Source organism: Pseudophryne corroboree, chromosome 4 (assembly GCF_028390025.1).
Source record: "Pseudophryne corroboree isolate aPseCor3 chromosome 4, aPseCor3.hap2, whole genome shotgun sequence".
NCBI classification, from domain to species: domain Eukaryota; kingdom Metazoa; phylum Chordata; class Amphibia; order Anura; family Myobatrachidae; genus Pseudophryne; species Pseudophryne corroboree.
This window is the reverse complement of record NC_086447.1, coordinates 594,409,089-594,430,433: the sequence shown is the minus strand read 5'-3', so window position 1 is coordinate 594,430,433 and position 21,345 is coordinate 594,409,089.

Genomic DNA, 21,345 nt, shown 5'->3' with positions numbered 1-21,345 from the left:
ACCCAAAATAGGGGGGAAGGGAAATTCATAAATCTAACGACCCATACAAGGGAGACCACTGGAATGCGTACCCAGCACTCACACAGCCAGTGCTGGTTCTAAACGTATCTAGGTATCTTTGGGATCAATTCATATGGCGTACCCGAACTCACAGTGTGGAACGTGTGGTAGTTCGTATAAAGGTATCTTTAAGGGCCCAGTGCTGCTCTTCCAGTAGGTCTTCAACCATTCATGGATTCGCTCGAGCAGGAAAGTAAGATAAAACAGAAAGAAGATACTGTGTAGTACGTTCTAAAAGGAATGAATTTAATGGTATCGCTCAAACTATAGCGTACCTCACTCACACTTCACAAGAGTATTATATACACATCAAGGTATCTTTAAACATTTCTCATATCGATTAGGTGCATTCAAACCAGGGATGGGTGCTCAAGAGAGAAGCTGATCATGGGGAAGTGCGTACCGAACACTCACAAAGGAAATGAGGGAATCAAGTATATCAAGGTTTCTTTAACACATGAAAGACTCTTCAAGCAGTCCGTACCCCAACTCACACTCTGTGGTGTAGTGCTGCTCCTATCAAGGTATCTTTCTCAGATGGTCAAAAAAATGCCCCCTTCTCCAATAATTTTCTTCTGACGCAACATATGTCCACCATTTGTTCCATAAAAACCAGTAATTTATTTAAACAGAATGAAAAAGTCCAAATTCCAAAAAAGGACAAGATATCCCAATAAAGACAGAGCAATAAAAAATAAAAAATAAAAAAGATTAAAAAACAGTTTTCCAGCTAAAATAGCTAATGGCTACTCACACTCCTGAGGCAGTATCAGTTTTTTCTGTCTTTTTCGTTTTTTTCCCCCAATTTTATTTCTGTTTTTGGGTTTGCCTCCTCTTTTCCCTCTTTTTGTCTTGTATGTATTTATCGGTAATTCGTCTGGGGTGTGTGATTGTCTAAAAAACGGGGTGTCCTCTCTCCATTTCTAAGTGGTGAGAATCTATTCGAGATGGCCAGAGGATCTCTCCTTGTTTGGTATCGGATTGATCTATATTGCCCTGGGGGAACCTCTCTCCATTCTGGAGTTCTATCCCTATAGTTATCCCTTCTGATGTACTTTCTATCAGGGCCTCTCTGATTAGATCTGGGTGTAAACGGAGTTACAGATCTCCGGAGTGAGCTATTTCTATTCAGCTTTCTATTTCTATAATCCCAGTGGTTTGGTGGTCTTGATGTTCCTAAATCCTGGGGTTTTCTTTTATAGGTGCGTGATCTATTTTTATATCTTACTTCAGTATTGTCATATCTTTCTATCTCAGGAGGACCATCTAAATCTGATTTATCCCGATTAAACTTCTTTAATTTTTTCTCCATTAGTTGTCTTTGTGTTCTCTTTAATCTCACCTCAATATCTTTTTCCAAATCCTTGTACTCCTCAGAATTAGCATAAGGAGCTACCAAAGATTTGTAGACCGATATTTCTTCATCTAGTTTAGTTAGTTCTCTTTTCCTCTCTTTGATGATCAAACGCATCAATTCAAAGGAACAGGTATCTATAATGGTCTCCCACTCTTTTTTGAAATCCTCCCTAGAGGTTTCGAATGTTGAGGTTTTTGAGATTTTTAGACCTCGGGGAATTAATTCTTGGGTTAAGTACCGTTCTAATGTTGTCACCTCCCACCAGAGTTTATTCTCCTTGGTGAGGGTTGACTCTAGTTTATCCATTGTACTTTGCAGATCCCCATCTAATAATTCTATTTGATCGGTATCGCCCCTAAAGTTCCTCTCGAACATAGACAATCTTTGTTCCCGACAAGAAAACATTTTTTTAACACACTTTGCTGCCCGGCTGGTCTGCTCTCCACTGGTGAAAAGGTAGAAGCAAGATTGGTTAGGTTTGGAGAGTAGACACAAATGGGCGCAGATGCAGCCAAGGCGTTAAAAGGCCTAGATAAATGTCACCACATTTAAAGTAAGAGATATTCAGATAGAAAGTTTAAGCCTTTTTACACCCTTAGCGCAATTCACAAAATAACGTCCCTTCTTATCTTTTTGGATGTCAAGCTTCCTCCTCGTTCTTCTTCTGGGGAGGAGACTCTGATCCGTGTATTCCAACACGATATGAAAGAAAAAGACAACCACCAATGTGCAGGATCTTCTTTCACAAATAGTCTCTATATATAGTGTCTCTATAGTGAGGTACAAGCTTCAGCATACCAAACACTCGTTTGGACAAATAGCAATATGTGATTTAAAAATCTTTCATCTTCCGTTTCTTTAATATTCGTGTAGTATAGTGATTTGAAGTGAAGGATAGTCCAATCTGGAACGTACCCAAAACTCACACATTAAGTGTAGACCATAAACACATCTAGGTATCTTTGGGGTATATTGCGTACCCGAACTCACAGTGTGCGACGTAGAATCACTCGTGTAAAGGTATCTTTTAACAGGGATAATTCAATATTCCTTTTCTCTCTCGGAGATCTCGTGTGCTCAGTGTAGATATAAGAAGAAAAAGAAAAAGCAATTTTCGTGCAGAGTGTTTTTGATAAAAGTGAAAATTTAAAATGCTCAAAGGGTAAATCCTTCACCACTTTACTTTATATGTAAACTCCACCCAAAATAGGGGGGAAGGGAAATTCGTAAATCTAACGACCCATACAAGGGAGACCACTGGAATGCGTACCCAGCACTCACACAGCCAGTGCTGGTTCTAAACGTATCTAGGTATCTTTGGGATCAATTCATATGGCGTACCCGAACTCACAGTGTGGAACGTGTGGTAGTTCGTATAAAGGTATCTTTAAGGGCCCAGTGCTGCTCTTCCAGTAGGTCTTCAACCATTCATGGATTCGCTCGAGCAGGAAAGTAAGATAAAACAGAAAGAAGATACTGTGTAGTACGTTCTAAAAGGAATGAATTTAATGGTATCGCTCAAACTATAGCGTACCTCACTCACACTTCACAAGAGTATTATATACACATCAAGGTATCTTTAAACATTTCTCATATCGATTAGGTGCATTCAAACCAGGGATGGGTGCTCAAGAGAGAAGCTGATCATGGGGAAGTGCGTACCGAACACTCACAAAGGAAATGAGGGAATCAAGTATATCAAGGTTTCTTTAACACATGAAAGAAGTGGGGTTGGTCAGACCCCCAAACAATATAAGCAAACAAAGAAGTACAGCTCCTAATGGTCACAAATGCAAATTTGGTCACATGAAAACATTTATCATTTTATTAAAACATATAATTTGAGTATATTAAAAAGTAATTGAACAAAGTGCACATAAGTGGCAGCTGCCACATGAAATCAGATCTAAATCAGAAATGGTGTTTTTCCCAGTATTGTAAATCCTTGTACGAGGTTAGTAATGCATGGAACCTGTTCCTATAAAAGTCCCCTTGGGTTTGAGGGCCCAATGTCCTATCCGTGAGTTATAGTTACCACCAGCGTCCCTTGAGGTAATTAGGCGAATCTGCATCCGCAAATGGCTGTTCCTCAGAGGGTGGTAGATGTAGATCCTCCACGGTATAATTGGAAATTCTTTAAGGGTCCAAATGTTAGAAAACCACAGCGGGGGGCTTGGTCCAGGTTCAATCCTTCCAAAGGCTGGGGAAAAAGCACTGTCAGGCAGGTCCCACCAACGCGTTTCGTTGCATACATGCAACTTTTTCAAGGTGCTAACAGTCCTGCCAGTAATGGTTTATATACTCTACCAACATGGTTGCTCATTAGCATGTTAATTGGTTGTGACCACCTGTTTGCATTATGTGACCAAAATAATGACAGACATAGGAGTTGGAACAATTCATATTATAAACATATACATTAATCACTATAATAAAAAACATTTTTAATAAAATGTAAGAAATAAAAACCTAAATCTTAGTGAAATCCGATCACATGACCACTGTCATTATCATTTGAAAAAGGGAATCAGGAAAAACTGGATTATTAATCCATATCTAAAGGGTTATTCACATAGCTGTTAGACAAGAAGTCTATTCCATATATTTAGAGGATCACAATATAGTGAAGGACATCCCCTCACTGCTGATTCTTATAGTATTAATTAAACTATATCCAGTGGGGAGTCTGAACACATAGAGAGGGCGACGTGGACTGGACCCGTTCTCTCCACGTCATCCCTCCGCATCAGCATACACTCCTGTGTATCATAATTACCATAGTGACGCTTGCGCATCATCCTGGGTGCAGCACCATGATGACGCGATCCTTGTCACCAGGCGCCACGTCATCTCCCCGCGTCTCCACAGTTAGTGACGCGAATGGGGCGTTACTCCCATCGCGTCATCCATCTGTGTCCGTCGTGTTGAGGGGTTGTCATGGTCACTACACTACACCCGTGCGCCAGAACGATGAAAAACGGCCCCAGTGCTGGAAAAAATGAAACATAAAGATATAACAACATGGCACCAGTATCCAGGTGGCACGTTGACTCCCCATTTTCGGAGATTTACTCCACGATTATAGCAAATATAAATATAGTTGCCATGGTGACATCCATTATCCGATGTCTCCTAGGCAACTGAATCATCTCAAAAGACCTCTTTTGGGATACTTATTTGGCATGGTGGTCTGTAAACAAATCACTTAAGAGAAACCCGGCTCACTCCAAATGTGTTCCTTTTTGTGGCAATCCATGTTTTCCAGCCACTCTAGATAATGTGGTCATTCCAAGTTGTTCGCTTGTTGTCGATTTTCACAACGGACCGATTAAGGCAAAAATGCGCATGCGCATGGTACGCAGTGCGCATGCGCTAAGTATTTTAGCACAAAACTTAGTAGATTTACTCACGTCCGAATGAAGAATTTTCATCGTTGAAGTGATCGGAGTGTGATTGACAGAAAGTGGGTGTTTCTGGGTGGAAACTGGCCGTTTTCTGGGAGTGTGCGGAAAAACGCAGGTGTGTCAGGGAAAAATGCGGGAGTGTCTGGAGAAACGGGGGAGTGGCTGGCCGAACGCAGGGCGTGTTTGTGACGTCAATCTGTGAGCAGGTCTGGAGCTACTCAGAAACTGCTAAGAAATTTATATTCGCAATTCTGCTAATCTTTCATTCGCTATTCTGCTAAGCTAAGATACACTCCCAGAGGGCGACGGCCTAGCGTGTGCAATGCTGCTAAAATCTGCTAGCGAGTGTTCAACTCGAAATATCCCCCAATGTGCGGTTCTTTCACTGGCGTCAAAGGGGCATTGCATTAATTAGGGATGTCTTCGACTCAGGGGGTGTTTTACTGTCCTTTTCTGATTTGATTGAGAAATACCAGATCCCACATGTAGACTTCTTTATATACCTGCAACTAAGACATTATGTCCTTTCTCTGCCTCCCTCTTATGACCCGAACCTTGACATAGACCCTCTCACACATATTGTGGCCTTAGTGTCGCTTTCACCTTATAAAACATCTTATATTTATTGGGACATTTTGTCTGGATTTGAGACAAAGCTGTGGTCCTCGACAGTCAAGAGTTGGGAAACTGATTACCTCTCTCCCATAACATACAAAGAATTGACTGACAATTTGACTAATATTCTCAAAGTGCTCCACTCGACACAGCTACAGGAGACACATATTAAATTAACGCACAGAGCCTATATCACGCCTGGCCAGAGGAAACATATGGTCACTTCTGAATCTGGGAAATGTCTGAAGTGCGGGACCCCCAATGCTTTATTCCCTTTGGAGCTGCCCCAAAATAAAAAAAATTCTGGTAAAAGGTTTTGTGGTTCATAAATTCCACATTTCATCTCAGGTTGAAGCTAGACTGCAAAGCAATGCTCGGTTTGTTTTTTTCTGATTGGGCCATCCTGCCACAAAAGACACCTTATTCCACTATTATATGTTATTTTAACATTGGGGAAAAAACTGATCATTACTAATTGGATTATTAAATCCCCACCTAGACTTGACACTCTACGTTCTCGCCTTGTCCGTACTTTGTACTTAGATCGCCAATCCACCTTGCCTAATGTTGAATGTAATGTTATACATTTTTACAAAAAGTGGGGTCCATTTATAGAATCCTTGGACTCCTCTCACTTACAGCATATGCTGTCTTTGTTTGATTCGACGAATTGGTCCTTATTACTTACCATTGACCTTTAACTATGCTTATCTGAACAATTACCGCTCATCTTTTTGCATGTATCGTGAGACCGGTCATGGTTTTGATTTCATCCTGTCATTTGCCAACTCCGACTCCATACCCTATGTCCCTCCCTCCCTTCCCTTTCTAGTTCTGTCCCTCTTGCTCTCTCTGTTTGTATTCTCTGTTTTCATAGTTTGTTGTGTGTACTATCTGTGCATGTCCTCTGTATTGCTTGATTGAAACTTTGATCCTTGAGTATGTCCTTATGGTTCTTGCTACAAGTCTAATCTGATACTGGTTCTTTGAGCCCATTGTACTGTAGTATTATTTATTTATTACCAGTTATTTAAATAGCACACACATATTCCGCAGCGCTTTCCAGAGAATATTTGCTCATTCACATCAGTCCCTGCGGAGCTTACAATCTATATTCCCTATCACATGTAAATGCACACACATTCACGCTAGGGTTAAGGTCATTGAGAGCCAATTAACCTACCAGTATATTTTTGGATTGTGGGAGGAAACCGGAGTTCCTGGAGGAAACCCACGCAAGTACGGGGAGAATATACAAACTCCACCTTTTCACGGGGCATTATGCTATAAGTATATTTCCCTTATGTACCCCATATCCTGTTTTGGAGACTGCACAAATGTTTACATCTTGCTCTGCTTTACTGTGAAAACCGAATAAATATATTGAAAAAAAAACACATAGGGGGGATGGGGGCCCAGGATGTCACAAACAAAGGAGCAGGGTACGCACAGTGCACCCATCATACACACGGGTAGGGGGGCACAGGGTGAAACACAAGCTCAGCAGGCATAGGGGGCAAGACACCAGGGTGAGGGGGTTAGAGGGTGCTGCATACACAAGGTGGAGGGTACAGGGTGCCACACACAGGGGGGTGGGGGGCAGTAGGGCACAAGGTGTCACACACACACACACACACACACGGCCACATACCAGGGTGAGGCTGGTTGAGGATGACACACACACATAAGGCAGGGGGTACAGGGGGCCACAGACAGGGGGGGGGGGGCAGGAGGGCACAAGGTGACACACACACACGCACACTGGATTTGTACAGCAATACCAGTGGACTGGATTTATGTGGCAGTACCACTGGATTTATACAGCAGTACCACTGGATTTATACGGCAGTATCACTGGACTTATACGGCCGTATCACTGGACTTATACGGCAGTACCACTGGACTTATACGGCAGTACCACTGGACTGGATTTATATGGCTGTACCACTGGATTTAAACAGTAGTACTACTGGACATATATGCAGTATCACTGGTCTTATAGGCAGTATCACTGGACTTACATGGCATTACCAATGGACTTGTACAGCAGTACCACTGGACTGGATTTATACGGCAGTATCACTGGATTTATATGGCAGCACCACTGGACTTATACGGTAGTACCACTGGTTTGGATTTATATGGCAGTACCACTGGACTTATACGGCAGTACCACTGGACTTATACGGCAGTACCACTGGACTTATATGGCAGTACCACTGGACTTATATGGCAGTACCACTGGACTGGATTTATATGGCAGTACCACTGGACTGGATTTATATGGCAGAACCACTGGACTGGATTTATACAGCAGTACCACTGGACTTATATGGCAGTACCACTGGACTGGATTTATACGGTAGTACCACTGGATTTATACAGCAGTACCACTAGACATATACGCAGTATCACTAGTCTTATAACCAGTACCACTGGACTTATACAGCAGGATCACTGGACTTATATAGCAGTACCACTGGACTTGTACAGCAGTACCACTGGACTGGATTTATATGGCAGTACCTCTGGACAGGATTTATACAGCAGTACCATTGGACTTATTTGGCAGTACCACTGGACTTATACGGCAGTACCACTGTACATTAATTCGCAGTACCACTGGACTCATATGGCAGTACCACTGGACTCATATGGCAGTACCACTGGACTCATATGGCAGTACCACTGGACTCATATGGCAGTACCACTGGACTCATATGGCAGTGCCACTGGACTGGATTTATATGGCAGTACCACTGGACTGGATTTATATGGCAGTACCACTGGACTTATATGGCAGTACCACTGGACTGGACTTTTACAGCAGTACCACTGGATTTATACAGCAGTACCACTGGACATATATACGCAGTATCACTGGTACTATAACCAGTACCACTGGACTTATACAGCAGTATCACTGGACTTATATGGCAGTACCACAGGACTTGTACAGCAGTACCACTGGACTGGATTTATATGGCAGTACCTCTGGATTTATAAGCCAGTATCACTGGACTTATATGGCAGTACCACTGGACTGGATTTATATGGCAGTACCTCTGGATTTATAAGCCAGTACCACAGGACTTAAATGGCAGTACCACTGGACTTAGATTGCAGTACCACTGGACTTAGATGGCAGTACCACTGGACTTAGATGGCAGTACCACTGGACTTATATGGCAGTACCACTGGACTAAGATGGCAGTACCACTGGACTGGATTTATACGGCAATACTGCTGGATTTATACGGCAGTATCACTGGACTTATACGGCAGTATCACTGGACTTATACGGCAGAACCACTGGACTTATACGGCAGAACCACTGGACTTATATGGCAGTACCATGGACTTATACAGCATTACCACTAGACTGGATTTATACAGCAGTACCACTTGATTTATACAGCTGTATTACTGGACATATATGGCACTATCACTGGAAGTATACAGCAGTACCACAGGACTTATACAGCAATTTCCCTGGACTTATATGCCAGTACCACTGGACTGTATTTATATGGCAATACCACTGGATTTATACAGCAGCACCACTGGACATATACGGCAGTATCACTGGACTTATATGGTAAGACCACTGAACTTATACGGTAGTATCACTGGACTTATATGGCAGTACCACTGGACTGGATATATACGTCAAAACCACTGGAATTATATGGCAGTACCCCTGGAATTATATAGCAGTACCACTGTACTGGATTTATAAGGCAGAACCAATGGATTTATATGGCAGCACCACTGGACATATACGGCAGTATCACTGGACTTATATGGTAGTATCACTGGACTTATATGGCAGTACCACTAGACTTATACAGCAATACCGCTGGACTTATATGGCAGTACCTCTGGACTGGATTTATACAGCAGTCCCACTGGATTTATACAGCAGTACCTCTGGACATATATATCAGTATCACTTGACTTATACCGCAGTACCACTGGACTTTTATGGCAGTATCACTGGACTTATATGGCAGTACCACTGGACTTATATGGCAGTACCACTAAACTGGATATATACAGAAATACCACTGGACTTATACGGCAGTACAACTGTACTTATATGGCAGTACCACTGGACTGGATATTATAAGGCAGTACCACTGGATTTATATGGCAGTACCACTGGATATATACAGCAGTATCACTGGACTTATATGGCAGTACCACTGGACTGTATTTATACGGCAGTACCACTGGACTTATATGGCAGTACCACTGGATTTAGATGGCAGTACCACTGGACTGTATTTTTACGGCAGTGCCACTGGACCTACTGTATATAGCAGTACCACTGGACTCAGAAGGCAATACCACTGGACTGGATTTATATGGCAGTACCACTGTACTTATATGGCAGTACCACTGAACTCGATATATACGTCAAAACCACTGGACTTATACGGCAGTACCACTGAACTTATATGGCAGTACCACTGGACTTATATGGCAGTACCACTTGTCTGGATTTATAAGGCATTACCATTGGATTTATATGGCAGTACCACTGTACATATACGGCAGTATCACTGGACTTATATGGCAGTACCACTGGACTTATATGGCAGTACAACTGGACTGGATTTATACGGCAGTACCACTGGACTTATATGGCAGTACCACTGGACTGGATTTATACGGCAGTACCACTGGATTTCTACAGCAGTACCACTGGACATATACTCAGTATTACTGGTATTATAACCAGTACCACTGGACTTATACAGCAGTATCACTGGACTTATATGGCAGTACCACTGGAATTGTACAGCAGTACCACTGGACTGGATTTATATGGCAGTACCTCTGGATTTCTAAGCCAGTATCACTAGACTTATATGGCAGTACCACTGGACTTTTATGGCAGTACCACTGGATTGGATTTATACAGCAGTACCACTGGACTTATATGGCTGTACCACTGGACTTATATGGCAGTACCACTGGATTTAGATGGCAGTACCACTGAACTGGATTTAAACGGCAATACTGCTGGATTTATATGGCAGTATAACTGGACTTATACGGCAGAACCACTGGACTTATACGGCAGAACCACTGGAATTATATGGCAGTACCATGGACTTATACAGAAGTACCACTAGACTGGATTTATATGGCAGTACCACTTGATTTATACAGCTGTATTACTGGACATATATGGCACTATCACTGGAAGTATACAGCAGTACCACAGGACTTATACAGCCATTTCACTGGACTTATATGGCAGTACCACTGGACTTATATGGCAGTACCACTGGACTGTATTTATATGGCAATACCACTGGATTTATACGGCAGTACCACTGGAATTATATGGCAGTACCACTGGACTGGATTTATAAGACAGTACCACTGGATTTATATGGCAGTACCACTGGACATATACAGCAGTACCACTGGATTTATACAGCAGTATCTCTGGACATATATGTCAGTATCACTTGACTTATACAGCAGTACCACTGGACTTTTATGGCAGTACCACCGGACTTATATGGCAGTACCACTAAACTGGATATATACAGAAGTACCACTGGACTTTTATGGCAGTACAACTGTACATATATGGCAGTAACACTGGACTTATATTGCAGTACCACTGGACTGGATATTATAAGGCAGTACCACTGGATTTATATGGCAGTACCACTGGATATATACAGCAGTATCACTGGACTTATATGGCAGTACCACTGGACTGTATTTATACGGCAGTACTACTGGACTTATATGGCAGTACCGCTGGATTTAGATGGCAGTACCACTGGACTTATATGGCAGTACCACTGTACTGTATTTTTATGGCAGTGCCACTGGACTTATATGGAAGTACCACTGGACTGGATATATACAGAAATACCACTGGACTTATATGGCAGTTCAACTGTACTTATATGGCAGTACCACTGGACTTATATGGCAGTACCACTGGACTTATATGGCAGTACCACTGGACTTGATAAATATAAGGCAGTACAACTGGATTTATATGGCAGTACCACTGGACATATACAGCAGTATCACTGGACTTATATGGCAGTACCACTGGACTTATATGGCAGTACCACTGGACTTATATGGCAGTACCACTGGATTTAGATGGCAGTACCACTGGACTGGATTTAAACGGCAATACTGCTGGATTTATACGGCAGTATCAATGGACTTATACGGCAGAACCACTGGACTTATACGGCAGAACCACTGGACTTATATGGCAGTACCATGGACTTATACAGCAGTACCACTAGACTGGATTTTTATGGCAGTACCACTTGATTTATACAGCTGTATTACTGGACATATATGGCACTATCACTGGAAGTATACAGCAATACCACAGGACTTATACAGCAATTTCACTGGACTTATATGGCAGTACCACTGGACTTATATGGCAGTACCACTGGACTGTATTTATATGGCAATACCACTGGATTTATACGGCAGCACCACTGGACATATACGGCAGTTTCACTGGACTTATATGGTAAGACCACTGGACTTATACGGTAGTATCACTGGACTTATATGGCAGTACCACTGGACTGGATATATACATCAAAACCACTGGACTTATATGGCAGTACCACTGGAATTATATGGCAGTACCACTGGACTGGATTTATAAGACAGTACCACTGGATTTATATGGCAGTACCACTGGACATATACAGCAGTACCACTGGATTTATACAGCAGTATTTCTGGACATATATGTCAGTATCACTTGACTTATACAGCAGTACCACTGGACTTTTATGGCAGTACCACCGGACTTATATGGCAGTACCACTAAACTGGATTTATACAGAAGTACCACTGGACTTTTATGGCAGTACAACTGTACTTATATGGCAGTACCACTGGACTTATATTGCAGTACCACTGGACTGGATATTATAAGGCAGTACCACTGGATTTATATGGCAGTACCACTGGGTATATACAGCAGTATCACTGGACTTATATGGCAGTACCACTGGACTGTATTTATACGGCAGTACCACTGGACTTATATGGCAGTACCACTGGATTTAGATGGCAGTACCACTGGACTTATATGGCAGTACCACTGGACTGTATTTTTACAGCAGTGCCACTGGACTTATATGGAAGTACCACTGGACTGGATATATACAGAAATACCACTGGACTTATATGGCAGTTACACTGTACTTATATGACAGTACCACTGGACTTATATGGCAGTACCACTGGACTTGATATTATAAGGCAGTACAACTGGATTTATATGGCAGTACCACTGGACATATACAGCAGTATAACGGGACTTATATGGCAGTACCACTGGACTTATATGGCAGTACCACTTGACTTATATGGCAGTACCACTGGACTGGATTTATACGGCAGTACCACTGGACTTATATGGCAGTACCACTGGACTTATATGGCAGTACCACTGGACTTTATTTATACAGCAGTACCACTGGACTTATATGGCAGTACCACTTGACATAGATGGCAGTACCACTGGACTTAGATGGCAGTACCACTGGACTGGATTTATACCGCAGTACCACTGGACTTATATGGCGGTACCACTGGACTGGATTTATACAGCAGTACCACTGGACTTATATGGCAGTACCACTGGACTTTTATGGTAGTATCACTGGAATTAGATGGCAATACCACTGGACTTATAGGTAGTACCACTGGACAGGATTTGTATGGCAATACTACTGGATTTATATGGCAGTATCACTGGACATATACAGAAGTACCACTGGACTTATATGGCAGTACCACTGGACTTATATGGCAGTATCACTGTACTGGATTTATATGGCAATACCACTGGATTTATACGGCAGTACCACTGGACATATACGGCAGTATCACTGGACTTATATGGTAAGACCACTGGACTTATATGGTAGTATCACTTGACTTATACGGCAGTACCACTGGACTTATACGGCAGTACCACTGAACTGGATATATATACGTCAAAACCACTGGACTTATACGGCAGTACCACTGAACTTATATGGCAGTACCACTGGACTTATACGGCAGTACCACTGGATTGGATTTATAAGGCAGTACCACTGGACATATACGGCAGTACCACTGAACTGTATATATATATACGTCAAAACCACTGGACTTATACGGCAGTACCACTGAACTTATATGGCAGTACCACTGAACTTATATGGCAGTACCACTGGACTTATACGGCAGTGCCACTGGACTGGATTTATAAGGCAGTACCACTGGATTTTTATGGCAGTACCACTGGACATATACGGCAGTATCACTGGACTTATATGGCAGTACCACTGGACTAATATGGCAGTACAACTGGACTTATATGGCAGTACAACTGGACTTATATGGCAGTACCACTGGACTTATATGGCAGTACCACTGGACTTATATGGCAGTACCACTGGATTGGATTTATGCGGCAATACTACTGGATTTTTATGGCAATATCACTGGACATATACGGCAGTACCACTGGATTTATACAGCAGTATCTCTGGACATATATGTCAGTATCACTTGACTTATACAGCAGTACCACTGGACTTTTATGGCAGTACCACAGGACTTATATGGCAGTACCACTAAACTGGATATATACAGAAGTACCACTGGACTTTTATGGCAGCACAACTGTACTTATATGGCAGTACCACTGGACTTATATTGCAGTACCACTGGACTGGATATTATAAGGCAGTACCTCTGGATTTATATGGCAGTACCACTGGATATATACAGCAGTATCACTGGACTTATATGGCAGTACCACTGGACTGTATTTATATGGCAGTACCACTGGACTTATATGGCAGTACCGCTGGATTTAGATGGCAGTACCACTGGACTTATATGGCAGTACCACTATACTGTATTTTTATGGCAGTGCCACTGGACTTATATGGAAGTACCACTGGACTGGATATATACAGAAATACCACTGGACTTATATGGCAGTTCAACTGTACTTATATGGCAGTACCACTGGACTAATATGGCAGTACCACTGGACTTATATGGCAGTACCACTGGACTTGATAAATATAAGGCAGTACAACTGGATTTATATGGCAGTACCACTGGACATATACAGCAGTATCACTGGACTTTTATGGCAGTACCACTGGACTTATATGGCAGTACCACTGGACTTATATGGCAGTACCACTGGATTTAGATGGCAGTACCACTGGACTGGATTTAAACGGCAATACTGCTGGATTAATACGGCAGTATCACTGGACTTATACGGCAGAACCACTGGACTTATACGGCAGAACCACTGGACTTATATGGCAGTACCATGGACTTATACAGCAGTACCACTAGACTAGATTTATATGGCAGTACCACTTGATTTATACAGCTGTATTACTGGACATATATGACACTATCACTGGAAGTATACAGCAGTACCACAGGACTTATACAGCAATTTCACTGGACTTATATGGCAGTACCACTGGACTTATATGGCAGTACCACTGGACTGTATTTATATGGCAATACCACTGGATTTATACGGCAGCACCACTGGACATATACGGCAGTATCACTGGACTTATATGGTAAGACCACTGGACTTATACGGTAGTATCCCTGGACTTATATGGCAGTACCACTGGACTGGATATATACATCAAAACCACTGGACTTATATGGCAGTACCACTGGAATTATATGGCAGTACCACTGGACTGGATTTATAAGACAGTACCACTGGATTTATATGGCAGTACCACTGGACATATACAGCAGTACCACTGGATTTATACAGCAGTATTTCTGGACATATATGTCAGTATCACTTGACTTATACAGCAGTACCACTGGACTTTTATGGCAGTACCACCGGACTTATATGGCAGTACCAATAAACTGGATTTATACAGAAGTACCACTGGACTTTTATGGCAGTACAACTGTACTTATATGACAGTACCACTGGACTTATATTGCAGTACCACTGAACTGGATATTATAAGGCAGTACCACTGGATTTATATGGTAGTACCACTGGGTATATACAGCAGTATCACTGGACTTATATGGCAGTACCACTGGACTGTATTTATATGGCAGTACCACTGGACTTATATGGCAGTACCGCTGGATTTAGATGGCAGTACCACTGGACTTATATGGCAGTACCACTGGACTGTATTTTTACAGCAGTGCCACTGGACTTATATGGAAGTACCACTGGACTGGATATATACAGAAATACCACTGGACTTATATGGCAGTTACACTGTACTTATATGACAGTACCACTGGACTTATATGGCAGTACCACTGGACTTGATATTATAAGGCAGTACAACTGGATTTATATGGCAGTACCACTGGACATATACAGCAGTATAACGGGACTTATATGGCAGTACCACTGGACTTATATGGCAGTACCACTTGACTTATATGGCAGTACCACTGGACTGGATTTATACGGCATTACCACTGGACTTATATGGCAGTACCACTGGACTTATATGGCAGTACCACTGGACTTTATTTATACAGCAGTACCACTGGACTTATATGGCAGTACCACTTGACTTAGATGGCAGTACCACTGGACTTAGATGGCAGTACCACTGGACTGGATTTATACCGCAGTACCACTGGACTTATATGGCGGTACCACTGGACTGGATTTATACAGCAGTACCACTAAACTTATATGGCAGTACCACTGGACTTTTATGGTAGTATCACTGGACTTAGATGGCAATACCACTGGACTTATAGGTAGTACCACTGGACTGGATTTGTATGGCAATACTACTGGATTTATATGGCAGTTTTACTGGACATATACAGCAGTACCACTGGACTTATATGGCAGTACCACTGGACTTATATGGCAGTACCACTGGACTGGATTTATATGGCAATACCACTGGATTTATACTGCAGTACCACTGGACATATACGGCAGTATCACTGGACTTATATGGTAAGACCACTGGACTTATATGGTAGTATCACTTGACTTATACGGCAGTACCACTGAACTGGATATATATACGTCAAAACCACTGGACTTATACGGCAGTACCACTGAACTTATATGGCAGTACCACTGGACTTATACGGCAGTACCACTGGATTGGATTTATAAGGCAGTACCACTGGACTTATACGGCAGTACCACTGAACTGTATATATATACACGTCAAAACCACTGGACTTATACGGCAGTACCACTGAACTTATATGGCAGTACCACTGAACTTATATGGCAGTACCACTGGATTTATACGGCAGTGCCACTGGACTGGATTTATAAGGCAGTACCACTGGATTTATATGGCAGTACCACTGGACATATACGGCAGTATCACTGGACTTATATGGCAGTACCACTGGACTAATATGGCAGTACAACTGGACTTATATAGCAGTACAACTGGACTTATATGGCAGTACCACTGTACTTATATGGCAGTACCACTGGACTTATATGGCAGTACCACTGGATTGGATTTATGCGGCAATACTACTGGATTTTTATGGCAGTATCACTGGACATATACGGCAGTACCACTGGATTTATACAGCAGTACCACTGGGTTTATATGGCAGTACCACTGGACATATACGTCAGTATTACTTGACTTATACGGCAGTACCACTGGACTTTTACGGCAGTATCACTGGACTTATATGGCAGTACCGCTGGACTTATACGGCAGAACCACTAGACTGGATATATACAGAAATACCACTGGACTTATATGGCAGTACATCTGTACTTATATGGCAGTACCACTGGACTTATATGGCAGTACCACTGGACTGGATATTATAAGGCAGTACCACTGGATTTATATGGCAGTACCACTGGACATATAGAGCTGTATCACTGGACTTATATGGCAGTACCACTGGACTGGATTTATATGACAGTACCACTGGACTTATATGGCAGTACCACTGGATTTGTGCAGCAGTACCACTGGACTGGATTTATATGGCAGTACCTCTGGATTTATATTGCAGTATCACTGGATTTATATGGCAGTACCACTGGACTTATATGGCAGTACCACTGGACTGGATTTATACGGCAGTACCACTGGACTTATATGGCAGTACCACTGGACTGGATTTATATGGCAGTACCACTGGACTTAGATGGCAGTACCACTGGACTTAGATGGCAGTACCACTGGACTTAGATGGTAGTACCACTGAATTGGATTTATAAGGCAGTACTACTGGATTTACACAGCAGTATCACTGGACATATACCATAGTATCGCTGGATTTATACAGCAGTACCACTTGATTTATACGTCAGTACCACTGGACATATATGTCAGTATCACTTGACTTATACGGCAGTACCACTGGACTTTTACGGCAGTATCACTGGATTTATATGGCAGTACTGCTGGACTGGATTTGTATGGCAATACTACTGGATTTATATGGCAGTATCACTGGACATATACAGCAGTACCACTGGACTTATATGGCAGTACCACTGGACTTATACGGCCGTACCACTGGACATATACGGCAGTATCAATGGACTTATATGGTGAGACCACTGGACTTATATGGTAGTATCACTGCACTTTTACGTCAGTATCACTGGACTTATATGGCAGTACTGCTGAACTTATATGGCAGAACCACTAGACTGGATATATACAGAAATACAGAGGCGGATTGGCCATAGGGTTCACAGGGAAGATTCCCGGTGGGCCGACGCACCTGTGGGGTCTGTTTTGTTTGAGGACATGTGGTCCTTTTTGTAGACATAATGAATAAGATGCAAAATAATTTGCATATATGAAAATTACTTTGCCACTTAGCCTATGATTGCAGATGATCTAGTGTATGCTCTGTTTGCCTGCTTGGCTGACATACTGTATAAGATTGAGTGTATAGTGATTGGGATACAGTTGGTGTAATAAGCAATAAAATATATCTTTCTAAAGAATTATATAGTTTCCTAAATTCTGAAGGTGTTTCATGTAATGTGCTCATAATATTTAATTTTATTTCTTTTTAACTTCCCCCTTGATGCTGGACATGCCCACTATCTGGAAAGTCTTGGGGGGAGGGTGCTGCTGCCATGGCCCATGGCTAGACCTTACACCTCTGGTGCTGCCCATGTGGGGCCACTAGAACAAATTTTTCCAGGGCCGCTTTTTGTTCCAAATCCGCCCCTGCAGAAATACCATTGGACTTATACGTCAGTACAACTGTACTCATATGGCAGTACCACTGGACTTATATGGCAGTACCACTGGACTGGATATTATAAGGCAGAACCACTGGATTTATATTGTAGTACCACTGGACATATACAGCAGTATCACTGGACTTATATGGCAGTACCACTGGACTGGATTTATACGGCAGTACCACCGGACTTATACAGCAGTACAACTGTACTTATATGGCAGTACCACTGGACTTATATGGCAGTACCACTGGACTGGATATTATAAGGCAGTACCACTGGATTTATATGGCAGTACCACTGAACATATACAGCAGTATCACTGGACATATCAGCAGTACCACTGGACTGGATTTATATGGCAGTACCACTGGACTTATATGGCAGTACCACTGGACTTGTACAGCAGTATCACTGGACTGGATTTATACGGCAATGCTACTGGATTTACACAGCAGTATCACTGGACATATACGGCAGTACACACAAGGTTTGAATAATACCGCGCCAGTTTTCCTAATATATTCTATATATAAACAGATTGAATATGTTGTGGTATACTCTGCGCTACTGAAAATGTCTTTGGTTTTTTAACCCTATATATTCTTGTCCGCAGGTGCTCTCCAAATGCTTGTGAGTCCTAGACCCATATACCGTTACCAAAATATAGAAAAAGAAGAAAGAAGCATTTTCTTGGACGCACTCAGCCATTGTTCATTTTCCTAAAATATCTAATCTTTATTGGATGTACATTCAAAATAATTTCAGGAAATTGGTGAAATATTAAAATATAGTGTAAATAAGAAAAACAGAATGTGATAATAAAAACTACTAGTTTCCGATTGGTGGTCCCTCAAAGTGTAAAACCAAATAAAGGCTAGATTGCCTGTATCAAAACTTCAGTATTTGTGTCTTTCTTGGTATTATCCTATAAACAGCTCTTTTTGTAGGTATAACAGACTAACTGTGTTATTACTTGTTCTTTTGCAACAAATGTGCTCTTATAAAGGGGGGTACACACGGAGAGATCCGTGCTTAAAATCTAAGCAATCTTGCTAGATTGCTTAGATTTTAAGCACGGATCTGCCGTGTGTATGCCCCCCAGCGATAGCGATGCGCGGCCCCGCACATCGCTATCGCCGGTGCTAGATTGAGCCTGCATGCAGGCTCAATCTAGCGGGTCGCTCACTTCACCGTTGTGTGAAGTGAGCGGCCCCCCGTCGGCTTTCCCCCTCGCTCAGCACATTGCGCTGTGCTGAGCGGGGTGAGAGATGTGTGCTGAGCGGTCTGTGTTAAGATCGCTCAGCACACATCTCTCCCGTGAGTACCCCCCTTTACTGTAGCTGCTTATAATGTTGCCACATTTGTTTCAATGATGTATCACTACTGATTCTCCATATAAGGGAGATGATTCATCCACATGCTGTCTGTAAATGACACACCACTCCCTGTATGCTTAGGGATACATTTCCCACTATATCTAGTGTGTCTCTTTTATGTTGATGGCAGTCTGTTAGTTTATATGTGATAATCTAAATTCCATCCCACACAGATAGCTAAATGTATTAAACAATTGTGCATGATATTGCTCATTAATTCATTTTATTCACTACTGATAGCACTCCCTTTCATTCCTTTATTTTTCTTGGTAGTGGGAAATGCAGGCTAATCATATACACTATCTGTAGTTATTGCTCAGCTCATGTACATTTATTGGAGCCACAGCATTATAGATGATTGGGATACTATGATCCTTACTGATATTATTGTGTGGTGTGAATCCACACAGGAGAGCGGCAGTCTTACTACCGCTGCCCGCACCAAGCTCAGCGCGTGTATGAGCTGGCGCCGGGGATTCCTCCGCTCTCTCCCTCCTCTCTCCATCTGATGGCTTCACACTTCAAGCTGCTGCCGGCAGCGGAGATCATGGGGGGGAGCGCTCCTTCAATGTAGTGCGGCTTAAACGAGTGGGAAAACAATATATTTATAGACACATTGTATCACATTGGTTACATCTAGAGTTTTAACACCACCCGGAAGCAGCAGACGGCCGTTCCACCTTAGGCTTCCTCAGGGCTCTAACCAGTGATACTGCTGTATATGTCCAGTGGTATTCCGTATAAGTCCAGTAATACTGCCGTATAAATCCAGTCCAATGGTACTGTCATATAAGTCCAGTGATACTGCCGTATAAGTCCAGTGGTACTGCCATACAAGTCCAGTGATACTGCCGTATATGACAGGTGGTACTGATGAATAAATCCAGTGGTACTGCTGAATAAATCCAGTCCAGTGGTACTACCATACAAGTCCAGTGGTACTGCCATAAAAATCCAGTCCAGTGGTACTGCCATATAAGTCCAGTGATACTGCCGTATATGTCCAGTGGTACTGCCGTATAAGTCAAGAGGTACTGCCATATAACTCCAGTCCAGTGGTACTGCCATATAAGTCCAGTGGTACTGCCGTGTTAGTCCAGTGACACTGCCTTATAAGTCCAGTGGTACTGCCATATAGGTAGTATCACTGGACATATGCGGCAGTATCACTGGACTTATACGGCAGTATCACTGAACTTATACGGCAGTACCACTGGACTTATACAACAGCACAGGGACACCACCACTGGACTGATGCAGGACAACACA